The 24,552-nt window shown below is 38.1% G+C and overlaps 1 protein-coding gene across 4 annotated transcripts in view; it reads right to left on the reverse strand.

Annotated features, from left to right (window-relative positions):
* Positions 1 to 24,552, reverse strand: part of LOC128743995 (dual 3',5'-cyclic-AMP and -GMP phosphodiesterase 11) — a 221,272-nt gene that overhangs the window by 169,681 nt on the left and 27,039 nt on the right. For all 4 annotated transcript variants that reach the window (XM_053840725.1, XM_053840724.1, XM_053840721.1 and 1 more), the window contains one exon: positions 14,796 to 14,873. The gene's annotated coding sequence lies outside the window, so the exon portion shown is untranslated. The remainder of the gene's footprint in view (positions 1 to 14,795; positions 14,874 to 24,552) is intronic.

The raw sequence follows: 24,552 nt of genomic DNA on the forward strand, positions 1-24,552 counted from the left end.
AGTTAGTGCACTATCCAGGACGACACCAAGATAACGAATGTAATAGACGCGTTGTAACAAATGCTCCGCTATATTGTAGCTAATATAGCTTTTAGGCTTATTTTTATAGTAAAATTAGTTCACAACTCACAAGGCGTTGCAGTTCAATGCAGTCGGAGTTCGTTTTAAAATTTAAGATTTTCATATCATCAGCGTAAAAAGACTGATAGGCAGGTGGCAGGAGAGCTGACAGTTCATTTACAAAAAAGAGGAGTGATCCAAGGTCACTCCCTTGTGGTACGCCAGAGAAATCGCAGAACGAACTAGAAAACTCGGACCCGATCCTCATACTCAGCATATGGTCTGTTAAGTATGAGTGTAGTCACTTGCAGAACGATGCAGAAAATCCCAGCTTCTCCAGCCAAGGAGAACTCCGTGATTCACCCAATCAAACACTCCTTTCAGGTCCGTTTACACTGCATCAATTTGCACTCATTCATGTTGTGCAGACAGAACCAGACATGAAATCGACGAGATTCCTGGAGTCTGAACGTTTTGGAAAAAAGCCATGCTGGTCTGAAGGCATGTAATGTTGACAGCAAGCGAACCCAATTATCTCGAGCACTTTAGAGCTGAAGCATAACGATGTAATCCCTCGATAGTTTTAAATGTTGCGCTTGTCACCAATCTGGAGTATAAGGAACATACTGATTCTTTCCATAGACTAGGGAACTTACGTTGCTGGATTGAAGCATTGAACAGTAGTAGTAAAACAGGTCTAGCGAGAATGATAAAACACTTCTTCAGAATGCAAGATCGAATGCCATCGGATCCGGCCACTAACAAATAGTTTATTTCTCGACATTTTCGGGGTAGTTTCGACAATCTCCTTCGTTACACGAAAGACGTTGAGGTTGATGACGTCGTTGGTAGTGTTTCCAACAACAGAAGCAATTTAGTCTACGGAAGAAGGAAAACGATTAAAAACCTGTTTGAAGTGTGTAACAAAGAGTTCACATTTAAGTATCGTGAGCAACGATGGCTTTACGATCGTCCAGAAACAGATCTACAGACAGGCCGTCTTCGTTTTTCTTAGAGTTGATAAATGACCAAAACTTCCTCGGATTCCTGCGAAGGTATCTTTGCATCCGTAGAGTATACTGTTAATACCGAAGACGGTTGTACGTTCTAAATTCGCTACAGATACGTTTAAAGTACCGTTACGTGATCATTGAAATGCTCGGAGAGCAGAGGATCTTGCACGTTTCAATCGACGGAGATGCGCGTCTTCCCATGGAGGCTTGCGAGCGGGTCAACAGCGATGTCAACATCAAGAGAAAGCAATACAGATTGCCAGTCGGCTTGCGCAATTACCTTGGCGAAGCCATCAAAATCTGTTCTGTGGGGAAGGAGGACGTTAAGAAGATTTTTGCTTTTGAATTCTGAATATTAAAGAAAACTTCGTTGGCGAAATACGTATCTGTCAAGAATGGGGGGCTCCGTAGCCGCAAGGTTATCGAGTCTGTTTTGACAAGCGAGTGGTCGTGGGTTCGAATCTTAGTAGAATCAAGCCATTCGATGTCAAGTGACTTTAGCATGGGTTTATTCTCAGGCCCCTCCATTTACCCTTCCTTCATGCTGAATTCTATATTTACCCTCTAAAGCCTCTTGACAGTGCAAATGTCCCTCCTATAGTTAAGTGTACTGGTCAGAGGTACGAATGAGTCCTCGCCAGGGGCGGCTATAATATGGGATAGTACTGGCAGCGAGGAATAAAAGTGGGTAAAGTAGATCAAGCTTTGAAGGAAGGGTAAGCCCCAATACACACAAGCATGCATAAAATTTAATAAAGCATATCGCTCATTCAATAGCGATTATAGCAAAAAAGAAATGCAGTGCAGGTCATACAGCAAACACCCGGGCGATATCACAATAGATCAACTACACTGGTCGCAGTGATGAGTCCACACATGGAAAAAAAATCTGTCAAGAATAAAATATACATAGTGGAATTAAATTGGATAAGGTTTTCTTTTTATTTAATTTCCAGGTTTCCTATTCTGCTAAGACGCTGCAAAAACTTCAGTCAACTGTTATGGTATGTCTGTTCGTGGATGACTATTGTAAAGGTTCCGAAAATGTTTCTTTTTGATCAATAGAAGGTAATTACGAATTGATTGTAATCTTTACATAGTTGGTGAAAAGCCAGATAATGTGGTGGTTCTTAGTTTCTTATCCAGCAGCTCCTATCCTCACCTGCTCGTGGTACCATCGGAATATGAGCAACCTTGGCAGAAATAAAGTAACCAACCCCGGTGGAAACTACGATCGTATACCGACAGGGAAGAAGACACTCATGCGAAGACTGAGTGTAGTAACAAGGAATAGCCTTATCAACCTGGAGCGTCTCTTCCCATATCAGGGGCGGCTTTTGATGGCTTGACGATTCTTCAACCCGCAGTGTGTGGAAGAGAGCGGTTGTATTCTAGGTTAGGAGCTGTTTACGACGGCGTCTGATCCAGAGCGGGCGGCTGAATTAAGAATTGTGGTATCTCGGCACTAAAACTAAGATGGCAGCCCCAACACAAGACTCGGCAGCGTGGTCCTAGTCATCCTAGTCACTAGTAGGATGTACGGCTGCAGATTTTGCTTTACTTCTTCTCTTCTTCATCATCTTACGCCCTTGCTTCACACTCGGGTAAGAGTGTGGGCCCTCGTGAGCATTCCGAATCAACTGCTCGAGTTGCAAGGAAGTGACGACCGTGGCTGATAGTTAAATACACACTCGTAAAAACTCACCGTAGGGCATGAAAAAATAAGCAAGAGAGTCCGAGTGAGATGCTCATGTCAGTGTGTTCGTTAGAAAGAGAATGCGTGTGTGAGAAAATTAGACCACACGGGTGCGGTCTTCGCAACATTGCTGAGCAACGTACAATGAACCAGATTGACCACGTTCTAATAGATGGCCGGTTCTTCTTTAACCTCACGAACATACGAGAAGTTAGATGCTTCAACCCTTGAAGACGGTTGGGGTAGAATACGGTCTGACATCGAAGAGACCGCTGCCTACTACCACTACTACTAGATGAGTACTAGATGAGGATCCCCGGAATATATGAAATGATAGGTTTGATGGGGAATACGAGCAGGTAGTAAAGAGGAAAAAAATAAAAAATAGAAAAATTATCTGAGCATTACGACTAGAGAGAACTTGATCAAATACCGCCGAGTCAGGAACCAGTTAACGACGAGTGTTATGAGCAAAAAGCGTCAGAAGGAAGACAGAGATCATCAAAAATTATAACATCTATTTCAAGCTTATAACACGCGCAAATTATATGAGAAGGTGAACCAATGTCTCAGGGAATATATACCAAAATCTGACATATGTATGAATGAGGGAGGAAATCTGATCACAAGAGAGCACGAAGTGGTCGACATATTCGATGAGTCCCCCAATAGCGAAGGTACAGAAGGAGGTGGAGCCGGAGGTACTTAGGAGCGCCAATCTAAGATAGTAATGTCCCAGTATCTGATCTCCAAGAAGTCAAACGAGAGTACGGGTTGCTATAGACCAACACACCCGCCGGTAAGGATTGCTTATCACCAGAGCTTCATAAACATGGACTAGAAATGCTGGGAACGGCCCTCACTGGGTTTTACCCAAGAGTTGGGAGGACGAGAAGCTTCCAGAAGAATGCATGCAGGGAGTCCCATCTACAAACTATCGCGGCACTCTCTTGCTTGCGTCACTGTGGACCAAATTTTTACCAACCGAAAGATCTAGCGGAAAATTCGATTGAACAACACATCACATCTTTATTGACTTCAAAGCAGCATATGGTACAGTCGATCGAGATCAGCTATGATAGATAATGCACGAACTTGGTTTTCCGGACAAACCAGCGCGATTGATCAGAGTTACATTGGATCGAGTGATGTGTTTCGTGCACATCTCAGTGACACCCCGGGTCTCTTCGACGCGGCGAGGAAGTTTTATCCTACATGCTGTTCAATATCGCTCTTGGGGAGGTGATTCAACGAGCGGGCATCGAAACGAGAACATGCTTTTCGCCACATGTAGTCAAATCGTAGGCACCGTGGATGATTTTGGTATCATATCCAGGAACTTTGCGACGGTGGAGGTAATCTACGCAAGACTGACAGTAAAATCTAAGAGGATTGAGCTAAATTTTAATGCGACGAAGACCAAATACATGAAGGGAAGTTCCTCAAAGGAAACAAACGCGTACTTCCACGGACGGTAACCGTTGACGGCGACGAACTAGAAAAGGTACACGAGTGTTGTATTTGGGATCGCTGATGACTGCGAACAACAGCACTAGTAAGGAGGTCCAGCAGTGCATTCAAGCGGGAAATCGGTCCTACACTGAGAAAACTTTTCGTATAGTTTCTATGTGTCCTACACATAGATTGTTGCAATGTGCCCGGTAAATGAACTTTATGTGCCAAACAGTTAACATTTAAGTGTGCGCGAAAACTTTACACATTCTATTCATATACGCATAATTTATATGTGCGCTTCTGGGCGGATTGTGTTTATATGTGACACATGATAATCATATGGATTTTCAAATGGAAATTAACCATTAGTTATGTGCACAATGTTTTGAGTGTACTGCCGTGCCTTTTGAATGTATTTATTGCATAACGATCCGTCTACATATTTACGAGAAAATGTTAATCGATAAATTAAAATAAGAAAACTGAAGAAGAAGAAGAAGAAGAAAAAGAATTTCTGATCGTTTGGTTCAAGAATATTTTTTTATGGAAAGTAAAACACCAGCTGGTGCGACGATTGATTAGTTGGATGAACTGAGAGGTTTCGGTATCTAGCCCAAATATATATTGGGTAATTCAATGGTTGGTATAACTCCCATTCCCATGTTTATTGAAAAATGTAGAAAAATTGAGCTTCAACCCAATATTTTTACAAGAAAGTTTGTTAAAGGCATTTCATGTGTTACCAAAATTATCAAAATTGGTCGAATGATTTAAAAGGTATTGATTTAATTCTTACTTAGAACAAAACTGATGGTTTCTGGGAGCAACTAAACTAGGGTGAGGGCGCCATTACTAGTCCTATTGCCTATATTGGTTTTATCTTCACTTCAATCATCTATATCTGCAATAATAAACAATCATATCGGAGTTTTTCTAACCTAAGGGTAAGTTTTATTTATGCTTCGATAAAAATGTGCAAAAGATATGATTGATATAGCCATTCATTACAGACATGGATGATTGTAGTGATAATAGGACCAATATAGGCAGAAGGATTAATAATTGCGCCCCACCCTAATCTCAGCAGTCAACTAAACCAACTAAAAATACGGATCTAAAAGTTATTCACAACAGAAAGAAATGGGTAGAATTAGGAATTGGGTATTTGTACAAAATAAAAAAAAACACTGAACCGAAGAAGATCCATCCGCATCGATAAACAAACTTTCAAGAGCAGCTCCGCTATAAATTAAGAAGATAAGCGTGTCCTACGCTAACAAACGTCACACACGACTGGAGTTGTGGAAATCCATTCTAACACAAAGCTATCCGCATCGCATCGATTTTCCTTTCCGAAGAAAGGCAGCTGCAGCACGTATAATTCGATGATACCTTTGATGTGACAGAACAGACAGCAAAAAACGTAGAAGGATATGTTATACGCCTGCATTCTGGAAGCATTGAAATGGGTATTTGTTGCAGTGGGATCGTTTGTTCGTATCGCTTCAGATCTATTTTATTCGTTTAGCATTGAAAATTTACGTTGAAAATTTTTCGAAAAGCATGTAGCAAGGCACGAAGTCTGTAGACGGAATCTACTTTAATACTGTTCAAATGATTCTAGTCTGGGCATCTCGACAAATTCTGTAACTATTGGCATGCAAAATGTTGTTGAAACACCTTCCTAATAATAATTTTTAAGCAAACGTTTATAATGTTGATAAAAAGAAATAAAAGTTCAAGTTGTTCGATAACCGAGCCTCAATAACGTTGTGTTTAGTTTCAATCAAATCTATGGAACTATAGTATAAATTGTATAAAAAAAGACTCAAAAATGATAATTATTCCTATATAAATATTTACAAATTCATGACAAGCAATGTAACAATAAAAGGTTTCAAACTTAAATAAGTTTAGAATTTCTTATTCAAATTATCATCAGGTGCATTTTCCTCAATGAACTTCAAAGATTTATTTTATTGAGCAATATACAGGGTCAAGTATTTTTACTTTTAACAACTTTTTTTGGATACTGTCTTCGATGCTGTTTCGATCACATGAAGGAAGTATTACTAATCAATCTTGTTCTCGGGTTTGACATATCTCATGTACAAATGAATGGTCAAAGAACTAATGAATAAATGAAATGTGCTTTCAAATACAAAAATTGCAGCAATTCTACGAGTCCTATATAATACAGCAAAACCACTTAAAGAACATTATTTATCCCGCTCCTCCCTCACATACAGTACACGAACGACATCACTATAATTAATCAATGTTGATGCAAAAGCACGAACATAGGTCCTTTGCAGAGTGGTGATATGCCATGCAGATCGAGGAACATCACATTCAGTAAAACTAAAAGAAGCCACAACCGCCGATAACCGCGAAATGAAATGGTAGGTATGTATTCTACATAGGAATGTACCTAGAAAAGCGGGATTTATTATACCGGGAAACCAACTGCACTACTTGCTAGTTATCGTACTATTGCCTTGTTGCAGTTTTCGTTGGAATTGTGCAGAACAAAATGCTCTTATGAAGTGTGACTCACATACATTTCTTTGATGTTTGCATGGTCGCTTGGCAGGGAAACTTACCTGAAAAAAAAACAGAATAAAACAAAAGGTTTACTAAATTTCTTCACTTTATAAATACGGATTATAACGCTACTTCCTCTTAGGTCTAATAGGGCCCCTTTAACGTTGGCTCTTTCCATCGGAAAGTCATAAAACCTAATGTGGGAATTGGGGAAACCCCTCTTAGCCCACCCTTTAACGAGTCGTGTTATAATTCAGTTGGTATCTTCGTTGGTTGTGAAAACTCAAATTGCGCTGCTCAACATAAAAAAAGGATCCGTACCTACTCTAGTCAGTTTGCACGGTTTATTTATTTGCGTGATAAACGACGATGATACGATAAAACACTTTCACTGAAACGACTAGATAGCGCCCACTCGTGTTAGAGGGTTTTCACGAAAAAAAAATTTACTTCTATCACGTCTGATTATTCGTAGAGAATCGCAGGGTGAGAAGTGGGTAAGTAATTATTTCACAATTACTCTCCTGGTAGTACTTTTGTGGCATACAGCAACCGGTTTGAAACGCAAAAATACTTTCATGATATGGAAGGTTTCTATTGTGATATCCCGAGTTGGTGTTAAAATTAAAATCACAACAGTTCCTCATGACAGTATTGACCCGCTTCATGTTTCCATGTGCACACTGTTGGACATTTATTTTTTCCTTGCAGTTTATAGTATTTATACGAATTTTTTATTTACAATTGTTAATCACCTCGATTGTTGATATCGATTTCCATCTCTCAAACCACAAACCAGCTCAAGGATTAAAAGCCGAGTCATGTTCTAGGAGATAATATTTTTTTAAATTTTCTCTCTTAGCAAGACCATGTTAACTCGATTGGAAACGGGTACGTGATTAATTGGATGATGGAAGATTTGTGTCTCTTAATTAATTCATTGTTTAATTGCAATTGCACAGTCACGCAAAAAAAAGAAATCCTATGAAAGCTCTGTACAACTTCGTAGTGTTTTTGTACCTGGAAATAACTCTTAAAATTCAATGCATGCACATTGGGCGTAACTATAAATTTAATTGAAAATATATTTATTTTCGAAAATTAAAAAAAAATTAATTTCGAGAAAGTTTTTTTTTATTTTCTCATTTTGACGCTATAGTAGTCATGCTTTACTTTTTCTCACTCTGGGAAGAGTAAATGTTTGATGTGGAAATTGAAAAATCGGATGAACTGAAAACAGAAAAATGTTCCAAATCAACTAGAGTGTGTTGCTCCATTTACATCACCAGTCCATTTACACCATGACGATGAGTCAGAATTTTTAGTCTAATATTAAATATTTTACAATTCCCTATTGTTCAATTTCTGCATTAAGAATTTACTCTTCCTTAAGTATTTAGTATTTATATAATTAGGAAAGAAAAGACTATTTTTCAACATTATTGTACACAATAGGCCAAAGGGTCCCAGAATTTCTTAAAATATTGCATACGGGCATAATTTATAGTTATTTTAATTTTATTTTTATTAAATATTTTTCATGAATTAGTCCGTATTTGTCATAATTCGTACCATCGTACATCGTGGAAAGTTAATAACTGTTTCGAGATAATATTTTTATGGATGCCTCAGAAAATTTACAAACATTTTCATTAAACATATTTACTCTGTGATGATCTGTTTCGGTAATATGAACGTTAGAATAAAATAAATGCTTATGAAAATCAAGCTTTCCGAGCATTACACTTGAATGACAGAAAATGCTTTCGTGAAATTTTTATCACGAAAAGATAATGAATATGCAAAAAAGAATAAAATATTTTTTAAAATTTCTGAGAATTAAAACACGGTTTTGCGACTTTTTTTTACAGTTTTTGTTGAAAACCTTTTACAACTGATATTTTGCCCAAAATTGCTGCGAAAATTTTCTTACATTATCATCCAGAAAAATTTGTTCTGCGATACTAGGTTTAAGAGTTACAAACTTTTAAAATACACTCCAGTCCTTGTTTTGAACGGTTTGTATTTTCAATTATTAAGAAGGGGGCAGAAAGGGGAAATAAGGCAAGAAAGGGAGATAAAGAGGGAGGAATGCGGAAAAAAGCTGCAAAAGAGAATGATAAAAATGGTCATTAAGGGGAAACCGAAAGTGGCTCAAAGATGGCTGGATAAATGGCTACCATTCGAAGCATGTATTGTTTTGCGCCTTAAAAATGCATCTGTATTGGCAGAGCACGCTTTTACCTCGTAATCAGTGCTTCCAGCGCTGTTATAATTTCCTAAAACTTGTAATTCAATTTATCGATCTGCTATGTATCAATAAACGCTCAGCAAAACATAATTGCTAATGGAAAATAAATTTAACTGAACATATCGATCATTACGTGTTCATAAAAGCGACCAATGTATAATTTGGAATTAGTTAATAGATATTTGGTTACGCACATATTTCGTTGAACTAGCGATTTCCGAAAAAGCAGCAACACAGTATCAAACTTTCGTCACATCAATGAGCTTTTGAAGAGCTTTCAACTTTCGCCGCATCGATGAGCTTAGAATGAAATAAACAAACAAAACGCAAACGCAGGAATCAAAAACGCAATCCGATGCAAGCGGATTAATTAAACATCTTAGTGATCCTACGCATTATTCAGTTGCTGCTGTTAATTTTGATTGAATCGGAATGCCTTGACAAAGAAAACAAACCCTTTTTCGGGATGTTTGTAGTCAGTGCGGTTGGCTGCGGATCAGCTGTTAATGTTTGCAAGCTCCGCTATTTGACATATATTACCAATACTAATGCAATATTCAAATAAACGTTTAGGTTTTTAACGAACACATGAGATGTACAGTACAGTGTTTGTCACACTAACACAATAACGTTAGCCACTTTCGGTTCCGCCTTAAAAATAATGGGTAAGAAAAAAGCGGATACATTCATTCATATGGGTCACAGTGATAAAATGAGAGAAATATGGTTAAACAAAATAAGGGAACATGTAAAAATGCAATGAAAGAAAACACACACAAATTTGAAGGAAATTGTGAGAAACATTGAAATAATGGAACAGATTAAAAAAAAATTAAAAATCAAGAGTAAAAGAAACTGGTGGAAAATAGTGACAACGAATAAAGAAATATCTTATTTGTTTATTATTTCCTTTTATTTTCTTCCAGAATTTTCACTATTTCAGTTTACGTTTGTTCTATTCTCAATTTATTCAACTATTTACCTCACTTTGCATTCATGTCTCCATAATTAACATTTCTTATTATTATTTTTCATTCTAATTTTTCTATTTTTACCGTTTTCTCTACACTGCGCAGATTTATTTTGATCGTTTTAATTTTGTCACTTCTATTAAATATTAACTTCGCTTCGTATCTCTTATTTTCCAGCAGTCAATTTTATTATTTAATTTTTTATATTACGTTACAATATGTTTTCGTGTATTCCCATATTTTTTTGCTTGATACATGAAAAAGTTCTCGAAAAATTGAAATTCGGTTAGTTTCTTAATGATGCGACTGGAAAAAGATTGCAGTTGGACTGAAAATGGATTGAAAATGGACTGGAAATGAACTGGAAATGTATTGAAAAAAAGAAACTGGAGGAACTGAACTAAAAATGGACAGGAATTGGACTGGAAACGGTCTGGAAATTAACTGGAAAAAACCAGAGATAGACTGGAAATGGATTGGAAATTCACTGAGAAAAAGTGTGGGAATGGACCGCAAATTGATTGAAAATGAACAGGAATTGGCCTAAAAATGGGCCTGAAAATGGACTGAAAATGGAATAAAAATGCACTGGGAATGAACTGAAAATGAACCGGAAATGGATTGGAAATGGTCTGGAAAAAGCGTGGAGTTGGACTGAAAATGGATTAAAAATGGACTGGAAATGAGTTGGAAATGGGTTGGAAAAGGACTTGAAATGTACTGAAAAAAACTAAAGATTGACTGAAAATGGTCAGGAATTGGACTGGAAACGGACTAGAAATGAACTGAAAAAACCGGAGATGGACTGGAAATGGATTGGAAATACACTGGGAAAAAATGTGAGAATGGACCACAAATTGATTGAAAATGGACTGGTATTGGCCTAGAAATGGACTGGAAATAGACTGAAGATGGTCTGAAAATGGACTGGAAAAGAAATGGAAATGCGCTAGGAATGGACTGAAAGTGGACCGGAAATGGATTGGAAATGGACTCGAAAAAGCGTGGAGATGGACTGGAAATGCTTTGGAAATGAACTGGAAATGAACCGGAAATGGACTGGAAAAGGACCGGAAATGGACTGGACAAGGACCGGAAATGGAAAGGAAATGGAATCGAAATGGAAAGGAAATGGAATCGAAATGGACTGAAAATGGACCAGATATGGACCGCAAATTAATTGAAAATGGACTAGAATTGGCCTAGAAATGTACTGGAAATGAACTGGAAATGGCCTGAAAATGGAATCGAAATGCACTGGGAATAGACTGAAAATGGACCGGAAATGGATTGGAAAAAGCGTGAAGATAGACTGAAAATGCATTCGAAATGAACTGGAAGTGAACCGAAAATGGACGGCAAAAGGACCGGAGATGGACAGGAAATGGATTTGAAATGGACTGGAAATGGACCAGAAATAAACTAGAAATGGACCAATAATGGACTGGAAATGCCTTGGGAATAGATTGGAAATGGACCGGAGAAAAATTGGAGCTAGACTGGAAAAGAATTGGAAATGCGCTGCAAATGGACTGGAAATAGACTGGTGCTGGACTAGAAATGGTCTGAAAATGAACTGGAAACGGATTGGAAATGAACCAGAAATCGATTGGAAATGCACTGGGAAAAAGAATGCAAATGGATCGCAAACTGATTGGAAATGGACTGGAATTGGCCTAGAAATGTACTGGAAATGGACTGAAAATAGTCTGAAAATGGACTGGAAATGGAATGCAAATGCACTCCCAAATAACAATTCCAAGTTTTATTACGTTCGTATAGTGGTTTTCTTGACCAATTTTATAAAACCGCTAATAAAACTATGAGCTCCACCAGAACTTTCTGATGACCGCTATAAAACTGCTTTCTGACTAAGTGGCCCACTCTTCAGAAGGTTTTCATAACCGCTATAAGAATCAGGTCATAAGCTCAAGTAGTCGTATCACGCTCTGCTGAAAGCAGCAATAAAACCCGTTAAGCTTTCGCTGCTTGACAGCCATCGCCATATTTAATAAAGCTTTTCGCTTTTCACTCTGGTGAAATTTAAATAAGTTCGCCAGAATTATCAACTTGAAAATACATGCGTGTGCAGCAAAGTTATAGTTTTGCTGGCACATTATTCATATCGATTTGGTTTAGGTATAGCGACCATAATAAAATATCCCATAGAATATTTCATACATTTTAAGCAATTTCGTTGGTTTGCAGCATGTGCGCATTTAATTTCATCGTGCATATTGATATGATAGGTGGATAAAATCAACGCGCCACTAAAATTTTGCAATTTTCGAAAACTGGTTATTTTAATAAAATAAATATATTCAGTTTGTCAATCTCAATTTCTAGCAAAATCATTTTAGTTGTTTCCTGTGGCTGGAAAACCGATTGATAATAACTTTCTCTTTGCAAAACACTTTGCTTTGATGAATTTTTGTTTGTGAGCTAAAACGAAATACTAGAATATGGCATTATGGCTTCCCATAAAAAAATGATTTTGGTGTTGAACTGCGGTATTCTTCATAATAGCCGCAAAAAACCGTTTGGTCAGGTTGCTACCGATTTAATAGCTCTATAAAATTAGCAGATTTAATGCGGTTTGACAAGTAACCGCGATAAGATCAATTTTGATTGGTGCGCCATTTTGTATTACTACACCACTCTTATGGTAAGTTTATAAGTGACGTGGTGCAGCCAACAAGTTTTAACGTGGTAATATAAGCAACCACAATAAATTTGCTTTATTACCAGTTTTATTATGGTTTTCTAGCTAGCTATAAGTGTGTTTGAACTCGTAGCCTTTCGGTATTGCGCAATACCACAATAAAACCAGAGGTAATGAATAATACTACAATAAAACCTTTATAAAATTTAAGTAAAACCAAGTGGCTTTAGAATTGTTAGTTGGGCTGCGAATGGAATAGAAAAGGACCGGAAATGGATTAGAAATGGATTGGAAAAGGTGTGCAGATGGCCTGGAAATTCATTGGAAATGAACTGGAAAGGGACCGGAAATAGTGATGTCCGTTAATCGTTCGATTAATTCAACTAATCGAATAACTATAAAAATATTCGAATAATTTTTAATCGAATACTGCCAGCACGACTAGTTGAATTAATCGAATAGTTCAAAGGAAATAATATGAATGCGAATAATCCCCGAATAATGGCCACTAATCGTTCATAATCGTTCGATTAATCGAATTAATGAAAAAAATGTTCGAATATTTCTAATCGAATACCACCAGCACGAATAGTTGAATTAATCGATTAGTGCAGACAACGCTCGCCGATTAATCGGTAATCGAATAATTGAAAATTTTGGACATCACTAACCGGAAATGGACTGGAAATTGATTGCAATTGAAATGGACTGGGAATGGCCCTGAAATAAATTAGAAATGTACTAGAAATGGACTGGAAATGGACTGAAAATGAACTGATAATGAATTGGACATGAACTGTAAATGGACTGGAAACGTACTGAAAATGGATTGGAAATGGACTGGAAATGTACTGGAAAAAACTAAAGATGGACTGAAAATGGACTGGAAATGGACTGGAAATGGACTGAAAATGAACTGCAAATGTACGGGGAAAACTGGAAATGGACTGGAAATTAGCAGGAAATGGATTGAAAATGGACTGGAAAAAGATTCGAGCTTGACTAGAAATGAATTGAAAATGAATTGGAAATGGTCCTGAAATGTTGCGGAAATGGGTTGGAAACGTACTGGGAACGGAGTGGAAATGGATCGGAAATGGAATGGAAATGAACTGGAAATGGAAAATTTGGAACAATAACCTTTACTACTTTATATTGTCATTCAAAATTTTTTATTTCCATTAGTATAAAATTATTTGGGACAGTTGAATAGAAGAATGCAAAACAGCTATAAATAACAGAAGTAACAGAACAGAAAGGGAATAAAGATATAAATAAAAGACTGAATTGAAAAATTACATAAGCGTACTAAACAAGAAAAAGGAGTGATTAAAATCGGTATTAAGGAAACTGAAATTTAAAAAGGAAAATGAGTAAGAAAAATTAGAAAAATATGAAAAACAAATCAAAGTGGTTTGAAAACCCACAAAAAAATAAGAAAGGAAATATAAAACAGTGGCATAATAGTAAAATCAGAAAGTAAGGTAAAGAACGAAAGGTAAATTGAAACGAAAACATGAAAGTGCAAGGGGAAATTGAAAGCAAAAAGAAATCTACAAAGCGGAGAAATTTCAGCAAAAATAAAGCTACGTAAAATACGTAAATAAGATGATAAAAAACTAACGAAGCGGAAAAAATGATGAAATGACTATATATTATGAAAGGGAAGATGGAAATAAATCATAAAAAACGAAAGAGAACAAGAAAACAAAGGCACATTAATGAGTAAACATAAACAAGAAAAATGAGGCAAGTTAATGAGGAAAATAGGGAAGAGCAAATGGAAAAAGGTGCTGGAAAAAGAAAATTTGAAGAGCAGAGGAGGTAAGACATGAAAAAATAGCAAACTGTTGATTTCTGAATCCACAACAAGTCAGTCCTTTGTGGTTCAAGCGTTAGGAGAGAAAAGTTTGGTTCGTAAGCGGTTATAATTAGCTCCCATTATATAAAAGCAATGCCTACACACTTAAAAAAGCACCGAGTCAAAAAGCACCACCTCAATAGCCGGCCGTTCGTCCAGCCCAAATTACTGTGGCGACCTACTGATTGGTGGACAATTGCTAAATATAATAGAACGTGTTGGTTTTCAATACAACACAATTCGATCAATACAATTCAATACAATTCGATCCAACACACTTACCGGCTTTTCGACGTGCGCGCCACAGGACGGGCGGAACGGTGTTACCCGGGGAGGCCAGTGTGACAGCCTTGAACGGTCCTGTAAAATAAAATAAATAATTATCAGTAATTAAAGATGCGGTGTACGACTAGTTTTCATAGAACTCCCCATTTCCTACAATATAGCACAATATATTCTACGAAAATTTCATTTTATAGCAATCGATTTTTTGACTGAAGTTTTTGGAGCGTCTCAGTAGAACACATAACAGTAGAACATAACACAGAACACGTAGTAGAATTAAATTGGATAAGTTTTTTTCTTTTTTAATTTTAGGAATCGATTTCTTGCTTCTTAATTTCTTGTTATTTTAACAATTTTGTGTATATTTAAACTTCATTTATTTGAATAAGAAACGCATTTATAATTTTTACGCAAAAAAAATTAGCAATTGATCAAAATCGGTAGAGCAGGAAGATGGTACGTGGAATATATTAAATCAACTATAGCTCTAAAATTAGAATTGTGATTAGTATCCTATTCAGTAGTAGTAAACGGCATTTTCCACATTTTATTTCTGGTTTAGCTTGCTCTCAAAATAGCAAACACTCATGCGCGCATGCATATAACACAAATATGTACATATGTGGTTCGAATCAAAGAATTTGGTTTAATTTATGTCTGTTCACAGTTACCTCATAAAGGTTTTCGTTGAAGACAAACAGCAAAAGTGATTAACGCATCACATTTTTTTTATTTAACACTTCTCCATACTTTAATTAAATCTAGTTAAAATAAATTTCATACGGAGCGTTTAATGCGATTGTAAAAGGGAAGAATAACGTTCGGTTGGTGGCTACAGGAAGTGAGCGCTGGCCGGGGATAGGCACAGAGATCGCAAGGCGCCGGAGGCGGTGTGCTGGGCTGGACACTACTGCAATCACACGTCGAATCTTCGCCCACCAGAACCTTGGCCGCTTCCTGCACGTACTTCATGGTAGGAACAGCCGCATTCAAGCACTGCTTGACTATCTGATTCAACCTGGTAGCATGATCGGCATCGCAGAGTGAGCCAGTGACGGCATCACAGCACTGACGGGTCTGCGGTGTTAGCAATTCCGACTGGCCGAGCTGGGTGTAGAGATTCTCCAGCTGAATACCTCGTTCGATGGAGTAGAATCCGGCACGAATGAACGTTGCCAGTTGAACCTGAGGCCAGTTTGGGTTTTCGACTATGTTGCCCTTACAGTACTCTAGCAGAACGCAACGCGGTAAACTTTCTATAATTAGCGAAGTCTGCACCAATTGTTGTAGTTCGAGTGCTTCATTCGTGATGTACTGATCTGTGTTGACGATGTCTCCAAAGTGCAGATAGTAACATTTGAAGGTTTCGTATGCTCGACTGTTGAAGCAGTCCTCTCGTATTCCAGCCAAAGCAGTTTTAACACACTCGCGGGTCCGATTCTCGTGGCAACTATCGTCAGGCAGCGGTCGGAAGAAATTGCGGAACGCGAACTCCCGAACACCGGTGCTGTCATCCCAACTGCCCAGATTGACGAGGATACAGTGGATTAACTTTTTCACGATCGGTTCGTTCGGATAGGACTGCCGGATGTACCGCTGAAGGGTACAATTCGAAAGCTGCAAATATTCGGCACATTCCTGCTGAGCCGTTGGAAAACTTTTGTAAGTGGTATAGTGCGGCAGTTGGCAGTGTGCAACCGCCGAAAAAAAGCCAAATACTAAAGCGGTAAGTAGTAATCTCATTGTGATTGCCGATTGTCCGTGACTAGTACTGGCTCGTTGGCAAGCCTGCGGTTTGTATTTAAGTCTACGAGCGTGGTGTTTGACCGATATTGAGACGTGTTTCGAAATGATTTTTTTTACAAAACGTTTTCGACTGCTGCACGCAGAGGTAACCAAAATATAAACTAGTTTTAACAGGAAAAATGCATTTGATCGGTATTTATCACGGCTTATGCAGCAGATTAAATTTCATTCATAAACTGTGCATTGCGTAACCGGTTAAGTTCTACGAAACCAATGTCGAAAGATTTCGATAGCCGCTGCTTTTATCATCATTTATTTCAACCAATAGACTGCCATACGCACAGAAAGTGCGTCATCGTTCGCTCTATTGAAAATATCGAAACATAGCATTTGTATTTCCGTTATACTAGGCTAGGAATCAAACTTCTTCAAACTAAAAGAAAAAATATTTGCACTAGCATTTGTCGCCAGTGGGTACTGCTTCGGCCAGCTAGCTGTTGCCAAGCAATCATTGAACTAGGAATAACCTGAGAGGTATAACACCTGCTACCACTTAGCAGGAGAAAAAACTAGTTAGCAGACATTCTCAACATTCAACACAAGATTTCCGACAGCAAACCATACAGAACCGTAACGTTGGATCGTTGGACTGTCATCACAACATGTTAGTGAATTTCCTAGCCATCTTTTTTTTCAAGTCATTGGTTTTTACAACGCAATATTCTGACGTAAATTAGTTTTAAGCTTCAATGTTACCCTGAGGTTGTGTTGATAGAGAGCATTAATTACATTTACGGTTTTCAGTTTAAGGCAATGTTTATAAAAATTTGAATATAAACAAATAATGAATGCTCAAACAATTTTTCAGCCACCTGTTTGATTTTCACACTTTTGGAAATTCGTGCACTCATTTCCCAGCTGCTGCACTACTTCTTCATAAAAACATTTTAGCGGACAACAGGTGCGAATCTTATTGGTGATGCCAAATGATTTACAAACATTGCTAATGCTAATTCAACATCTATTAGGATGAATAAAGATTCTTGTTTTACGACTATTTTAAAACCGATTTAACAAGTAGTGGTGACCGAGACGTAACGAACATTCTGACTCAACTGGTTTATTCGTGGATTGATTTAAGAATTTTTCTTAAATTACACGAAATGAAACATAGAAAATGAACTTCGAATTTAGCTCTGTATCATACTCAGACTCTTTGAACAACGAATTTCTCATGCGCATGTTAGGGTACAGGATAGTTGCAGGACAAGTGCAACGTTCCTGCTTACGCTACTTCTGAAAAATAACCTATGGTTGAATCTAGGAAACGGGTGAACACTTGAACAGCTCATTGAAATACCTCTGAAATAAAATTCTAAATCTAATTTTAATTTTCAACGTTATTTAGGACCAAAGAAAATTCCAAGAAGATGAAAGGTCGGTATTCACTACCGTTTTCTGATTAAACCGAAAAAGCGAGTGTCGCCGTGTCTTTACTAACGGGTGACAACTAATCAGTCTTCTATCCCTATATGCTTCGATTCTTGTGTCCCACATGTGCTCGTTTCATTCCACAGCTTGGATCAGCTTAGTGATATTGTCCTTGGTCCATTCTGCAGATACTTTTTGACGTAGGACTAAGTCTTACGGCAAGGTTTGGCTGGGTAGGGTGTCATTCCAAAAAATCTTTCTCAAAAAGTGGTCAGGTTTTGAACGCTAATAGCTTAGCGGTTTCCCGATCGATTTTCAATATTTTTGTACCAACCAATCGGAACATCTTCTACGAATTGGCTCAAATGAAGAACGCTATTATTTCGTAAGTGTACACTATTGAAAAACTGAAAATAATGAAGCATTGTCCAACTAGAAATCCTCGCCTCCTGATTGGTCGAAGAAAAGACGTCATCATGGTTTGCACGTGTTTTTTACAAAAAAGTGACAGAAACTCCTCGTCCCAATAGGTCGAAGATTCTTTACGGCGCTTAAACCTATACCAATTTGATATCTGTGCTAGGGAAGTACCTCAGAGTCAGGGATGCCACATATAATTCTGTGTTTTTTGTTGAAAAAATCTGACAATCTGTACGGCGAAGAAAAATATCTGTGCAAAAATCTGTCTAATGCAAAACAATGAGAATGAAAGAGATAGAGAGTCATTTTGCTGACTATTTCCGTCTCTTTCACTCTCATGTAAAAGCTCAAAAATCTGTTTAATCTGTGTAATTTGGCGAAAATCTGTATTCTATGCATACAGATTCTGTACAGGCGATTTCTTTCAATTATCTGTTAAACACAGAATAATCTGTGCATGTGGCAACCCTGCTCAGAGTGCAAAACTACCCCTCTTCTTCAGCATTGACCAGCATCGTTTCAGCATTAAATCTAGTCCAATGTGATGTCCTGAAGGTAAACAATGTTGATAAAGTATAAAACCACCCCTTTCCTTCAACCTAACTTTTAACATTTAAGATTGAAATTAGTCCAAATTGAAGTCCTGAAGGTGAAACGTCATCGAAAAGTGCGCGGTCATCCTTTCGTTTTGCCAGATTGTATCCATATAGGTACTGCAAGAATTTGTTCGAAACTGTTGTCTTGCATTTGTGCATGTGACGTAGCGTAGGAAATCAAAACAAGCCGAAACAGTACTTGGCGAATGTCATTGTCAAAATGCTTTGAGGCTAATTTCAAAGGGCTCAACTAGAAAAGTTAGATCTTGAGGATGAATCTACAGATTTAATGCAGTATTGTTGGACTATAAGATTGCTTTATTCTACAATAATTTATATCTTTAGACTCGATTTTTCTCACTTTCATTTAAATTACGACTTGAAAAAGTACTAGCATATTATTACAGTGATATTCCTCAGTGTATACATTTCGCTAGTTGCTGTGCGCAGTGTGTGCTCCGAACAATATTGTGGATTCGTAGCCCACCCCACACTGAATTTTTTTCTCAAACTGTCAAAAAAAGACAAAGATACACGAAGAAGATCTGATCTACCGAAATTAAAGATATATTATCCAAAAATTAGTGTACATTTGGAAACGGTACGTAATCCGCTGTTCGGCGAAGCTTTCGTTTGACGTCGAAACAGAAGCGGTGTACGGCCGTCATGTCAACTTTGCGAATGCATCTCTTGATTCTACCAGTCAACTGCTTGCAATTCGTGGTTCTCCAGTTATTTTTGTACACCAAGGAACTCAAAATCCCGAAGAAATCTTCGATTGGGCGCACTGAGACAGATTTTCCGGGTCGTGGTTTTTGGGTAAAAATGAGATCGAATGAGCATTCAGGAACGATTGTGCTTTTTGGCGTAATGCGATGATGCTCTATCCGGCCAAAAAATGTATCGTCCATCTGCATTATGTTTTTGTAGAAATGGGATCAAAATTTTCTTCAAACATTCGTCTGGTGCATCTTAAATGACAGCCAAACCAAAGGGCTTGTTGTTGAAGAAACGAGAAAGAGAACGATGTCCTTCTGCGTCCATAATTTTGGCTGGTCTGTCGCTACCTTGCTTGCGAATAGTTGTTGGGCATCTTAGGATATGGTAAACAGTCGAAGCCGCAACATATTCGCTTTTCAAATGTTGTACCGTATAGTTAATGCCGAGATTTCTGTGGCAGTTCGTAAAAGTGTACAACGCGCTCCCGAAATGCTTCTTGTTTCGACGTCATTTTAAGCAAAACAAGGCAAGCATAAACAAAACAAAAAATATCGGCAAAAAGAGGAGAGAGAGAGAGAGCTAACACATACATACTCCCATTTCTCTCTGAGCTCGTTTGTTGTGGAGTATAGTGGCATCAATAAAATTCCAAAATTTTAGTTGTCACCCGTTATTATCACCAATCTCTTTACAAGACAGCACAATGGCGAAAGTAGAGCACCATTTGTTTGTATGTGTATTAATTTACACGCTGAATGCTCGATCTAACTCGAGACCCCTTTGAACCCACTATTTTTCTTCATTTGGACGACCATCAGGGGCGATGTCAGCTCTCTCGTCTCTTGTCCTCCAGCTACTAGTATATCTTTTTTTGTAGCGGAAATCCCTATAAAACAGGAGTAGCAAAACCATTTTCTTCATTTCAATCTTATTTAGTAGGGTACGGGTGGGTATTTCCAGCCCATTAAGCGGTAGCCTGAAGATCAATTCGAGACAAGATTTTGATACCAGTCGATAGAATAATATTTACTGAATATCGGCGTGTATTTTGGTCTTAATAAAACGCTACTGCATTTGAGTTATAGTCGCGAGAAATGATGAAGTCGCTGCGGCTAAATTGAGCCCATTTTCTATAGTGGTGTCTGTGTTTTCTAAATCCGACAGGCCGAAATAACTAGCACAGCGATTAAATGCTTTTCAAAAACAGATCAAAAGAGACAAGAAAAGAGAGACCGAAAAATAACTCCTCGCTATTGCCTACATTCCGGGCTCATTGAGGATAATTAGTTTTGCAGTGACAACAGCTTGCTGCTGGCGCTAGTGTATCACTGAATCAGTCATATACACAAGCGCCAGTTGTCACTTAAATACCAGATATGTCAGCACATATATTGGTAGTAGTGTAAGTAACGCACCATACGCTGGAATTAAAAACAAAATGCTGCTAACGGCTAGTGAATGAAAATTGATTTATATTTACATATCAGAGAGGAATTTTTGTGTTCTTCCGTGATAAAAAGAAGTAGAATTGTTCTGTGATAGCATATTCACAGCTGTTTAGTTTCTAGAATAAGTAAACGTGATCATAATTATGTGTTTTCCAAACCATCATCAAGAGCGGATACGCGTAAGCAATTGCTGCTAGTTTTGTCAGCCTGGTTACGTGCTAGTGGAAAAATAGTGGTTTTGATGTTTATTGAATAAAATTAAGCAAACTACTTACATTTTTATGAAAATAGTTATAACACATTAAAGCCATTCGTTTCAGTATTGTTATATAGCGGCAAAGTTTTTATTTAGGAAAGTGTAGCCAAAAACGGTAATGTATGCCGAAATTAGCAGCGTGATGGGAATACCCTCCCGTACCCTACTTACTCCTAGTAGCATAGAACCGAAGTGGCTCGGGCTGTAAGGGTAATCCGGGTATAACCGACACTGTGGGTAAAACCGACGCCCCATTAGTTTTTAAGTTATAGGCTGTTTTCTAGAAATTTTCCAATACATTCTGTCTACACTTGTTATTTGTTACGTTTCGAGTCATTTTACAATCGCCGAAGTTCTGCAGCTGTCAAAAAATTAAAAAAACTTAGCCGATCAGCATTGATGAAACAGTCCTACAATTTCGCAAATGGAATTGAAGCATTTTAGTCAGAAAAAACTGTAAAATTCGATATATTTTTTTTGCATGCCTGATTTAGCACACAATATTCTTTAGTCTACTTTGTAAAAAAAAATCAGGCGATTTTTTCGTTTATTGAGTCTCTAAAACTTTGTTTTGAAGTTTTATGTCAATTCGGGGTAAAAGCGACACTTTCAGTCAGGGTAAAACCGACACTGACATTACCGTACAACCGGTATAACCGACCGACATTATACATAATATATGTTTTAAGTTTCATGCTTTTATTTTTATGTTTTAATATAAAACATAAAAGAGGGGTGTAAAGAGTAATAAAAAATCAGCCGTAACCTTTTCCAAGGATCTTTTTTCCAATTTGTATGAGATATACTTATTGCACTCCATGACAGTCAAGAATGGAAAGTTAACAAGAAATTGGCATTTGTTACTATGACATGAATGAGTCATGTAGTCAGTTTTGATCATCTGCTTTAATATTGGTGCTATGATCACCTTGCTTTAATATTGTGAAGCCCCAACAATTATTTCCAACGGAGATATATAAATTTGCATCTTTTGTTTCATAAAAAAGACTTCACATTTTTGTAATCAGTAGACACAGTTCACTAGAGTAGGACTAACCAATGGGTGTATCAAGTTCCTTAAAGGGAAAGCAAGGATTTTTTTAAGACTCTGTTAAAAGCTTGTTAAAAAAGTTATTGAGACGTCAGTGTAGGGAGAATAGGAAGGGGGAGAAGGGAGGATTCACTCATACTGTCGCTTGTAGTATACAGACACGTTTCTTGAGAATCATAATTTTTTTCAGATAAACTTTCATTTAATGTTTAAGAGGTGTCAGTTTTGCCCTGATAGGGTATTGATCTTACACGCACTACTGCTTGTTGCGCTTGATGAGACAGAGTTTTCTTTTTCATAATAAACATAATATATCAAAAACATTCAAAATATGTATCTAACAGACTTCGTGAAACGAAGAATCAATAGTCAAACTAAGATTCTATGAGGTTTGCTAGTCGATAATTGACATAAAAATATGGAATTTCTGTGAAAGCCGTTAGGGTGACGGTTTTACCCATAGTTGCCCTAACAAAAATTTCTCTCCACAGTACTTGCTCACAAGTTCTGCTACTCATAAATTCTTTGAGCATCACGCCTGTCTGCCTCAACCTAGTCCAGTCATCTAGTACATTGGGCACCTCTATTCCTGGTACCGATGACATCCGTGCGACATGGATAGCCCAAAATAGCCTACCGATTTTCACCAGGTGCACGAAAGGAGTCTCTCCAAGTAGCACCTGCTGCTTCATACGCCTGCACCATTCTCCACATTTCGTTTGTACTCCACCAAAAACAATCCGCAACACCTTTCGTTCATCTCTTCACTCTTATTATTGTCAACAGTGCTGACTCAGCACCAGAGATCCCAAATATGTGAACTTCTAGTTCATCGCTGTCAATAGTCACAATCCGTGGGTGGCGAATGTATTTCCTCTGGAGCCTCTTTCTATCATATAGCGTACGAAACTAACTTTTCAACCTACTTCTATTCCTGGTCTTCCCTCTGTTCTACACATTCTAGTGGGAAAACCTGTTACCTATTACTTGGTAAGAAACAAATTTACACTACCATTACTGCGCATTTGTTTCGTACATAAATTGGTTCTTCAGGGCAAGGTAACTCAAAAACAGAGTAGAGGCATGCCAAAAATACCATCGAATGCACTTTTTGGTTATCAACGCATTGATTTGAAACTCAATCCTCCTTGCCTCTGTTTTTAGTCTAGCATGGATTGCCTCCGTCATCGCCAAGCATCTTGTAATAGTTTCAAGGCCGCCCGCGAAGGCTAGGAATTGGCTACTCTTGCTGAAGATCGTTCCTCTCGTTACGATTCCCGCTCGCCAGTTCACACCTTCAATAGTTATGTTAAATAGCAAGGAGGACAGTCCATGGCCTTGCCGTAACCCTCTACACGATTCAAAAGGACTTGTGAGTGCCGCCGAAAGGCGCATGTAACACATCACTCGCTCACTCAGAGTAGCTTTTATCAGCCGGATCAGTTTGTCTGGAAACCTGTTTTCATGCATTATCTGCCATAGCTGTCCGCGCTCAACTGTGTCGTATGCTGCCCTGAAATCCACGTCAGTCGCCGTTTTTGTGGATGGGACAAAACACACCTTCCATCCACTCCTACGGTAGTTTGCCCTTCTTCCAAGCCCTGCAAATTGCCACAATTAGTGCCACTGTAAGTGATTCATAACCAGATTTGTAGAGTTCTGCCAGAAGTCGGTCTTTTCGGTGGTTCAAATAATCTTTAATTGTCTTTAATTGAATCACTCCCGTTTCGCCTCCTTCAGTTATGTCACCATTGAGGTACTCATCGAAGTTGTTTCTGTTTCCACTAGCCCACTTTACTTCACACTCGATTATGGTCAAGTTTCCCTCCTCGTCCATACACATGACAGGCTTCGATGTGTATTCTTTACGGGGAATGGTTCGCCTTACCATAGAAGTTGCGCATGTCACCAGCCCGCAATAGTTGTTCTAGCTCCTTACGATCTCTGTCCTCTTTCTGGCGCTTTTTCCCCTTCAGGATCGTGGTCCACTCATTCCACGCTCATCGAAACTTGGACAAATTTTCCCTCGTGACAAGGCTTCGATACTTTTTCCGTGCTATGCATGCTAAAATTCACGTCAGGTGAA

This window comes from Sabethes cyaneus, chromosome 3 (assembly GCF_943734655.1).
Source record: "Sabethes cyaneus chromosome 3, idSabCyanKW18_F2, whole genome shotgun sequence".
Classification (NCBI taxonomy): Eukaryota; Metazoa; Arthropoda; class Insecta; order Diptera; family Culicidae; genus Sabethes; species Sabethes cyaneus.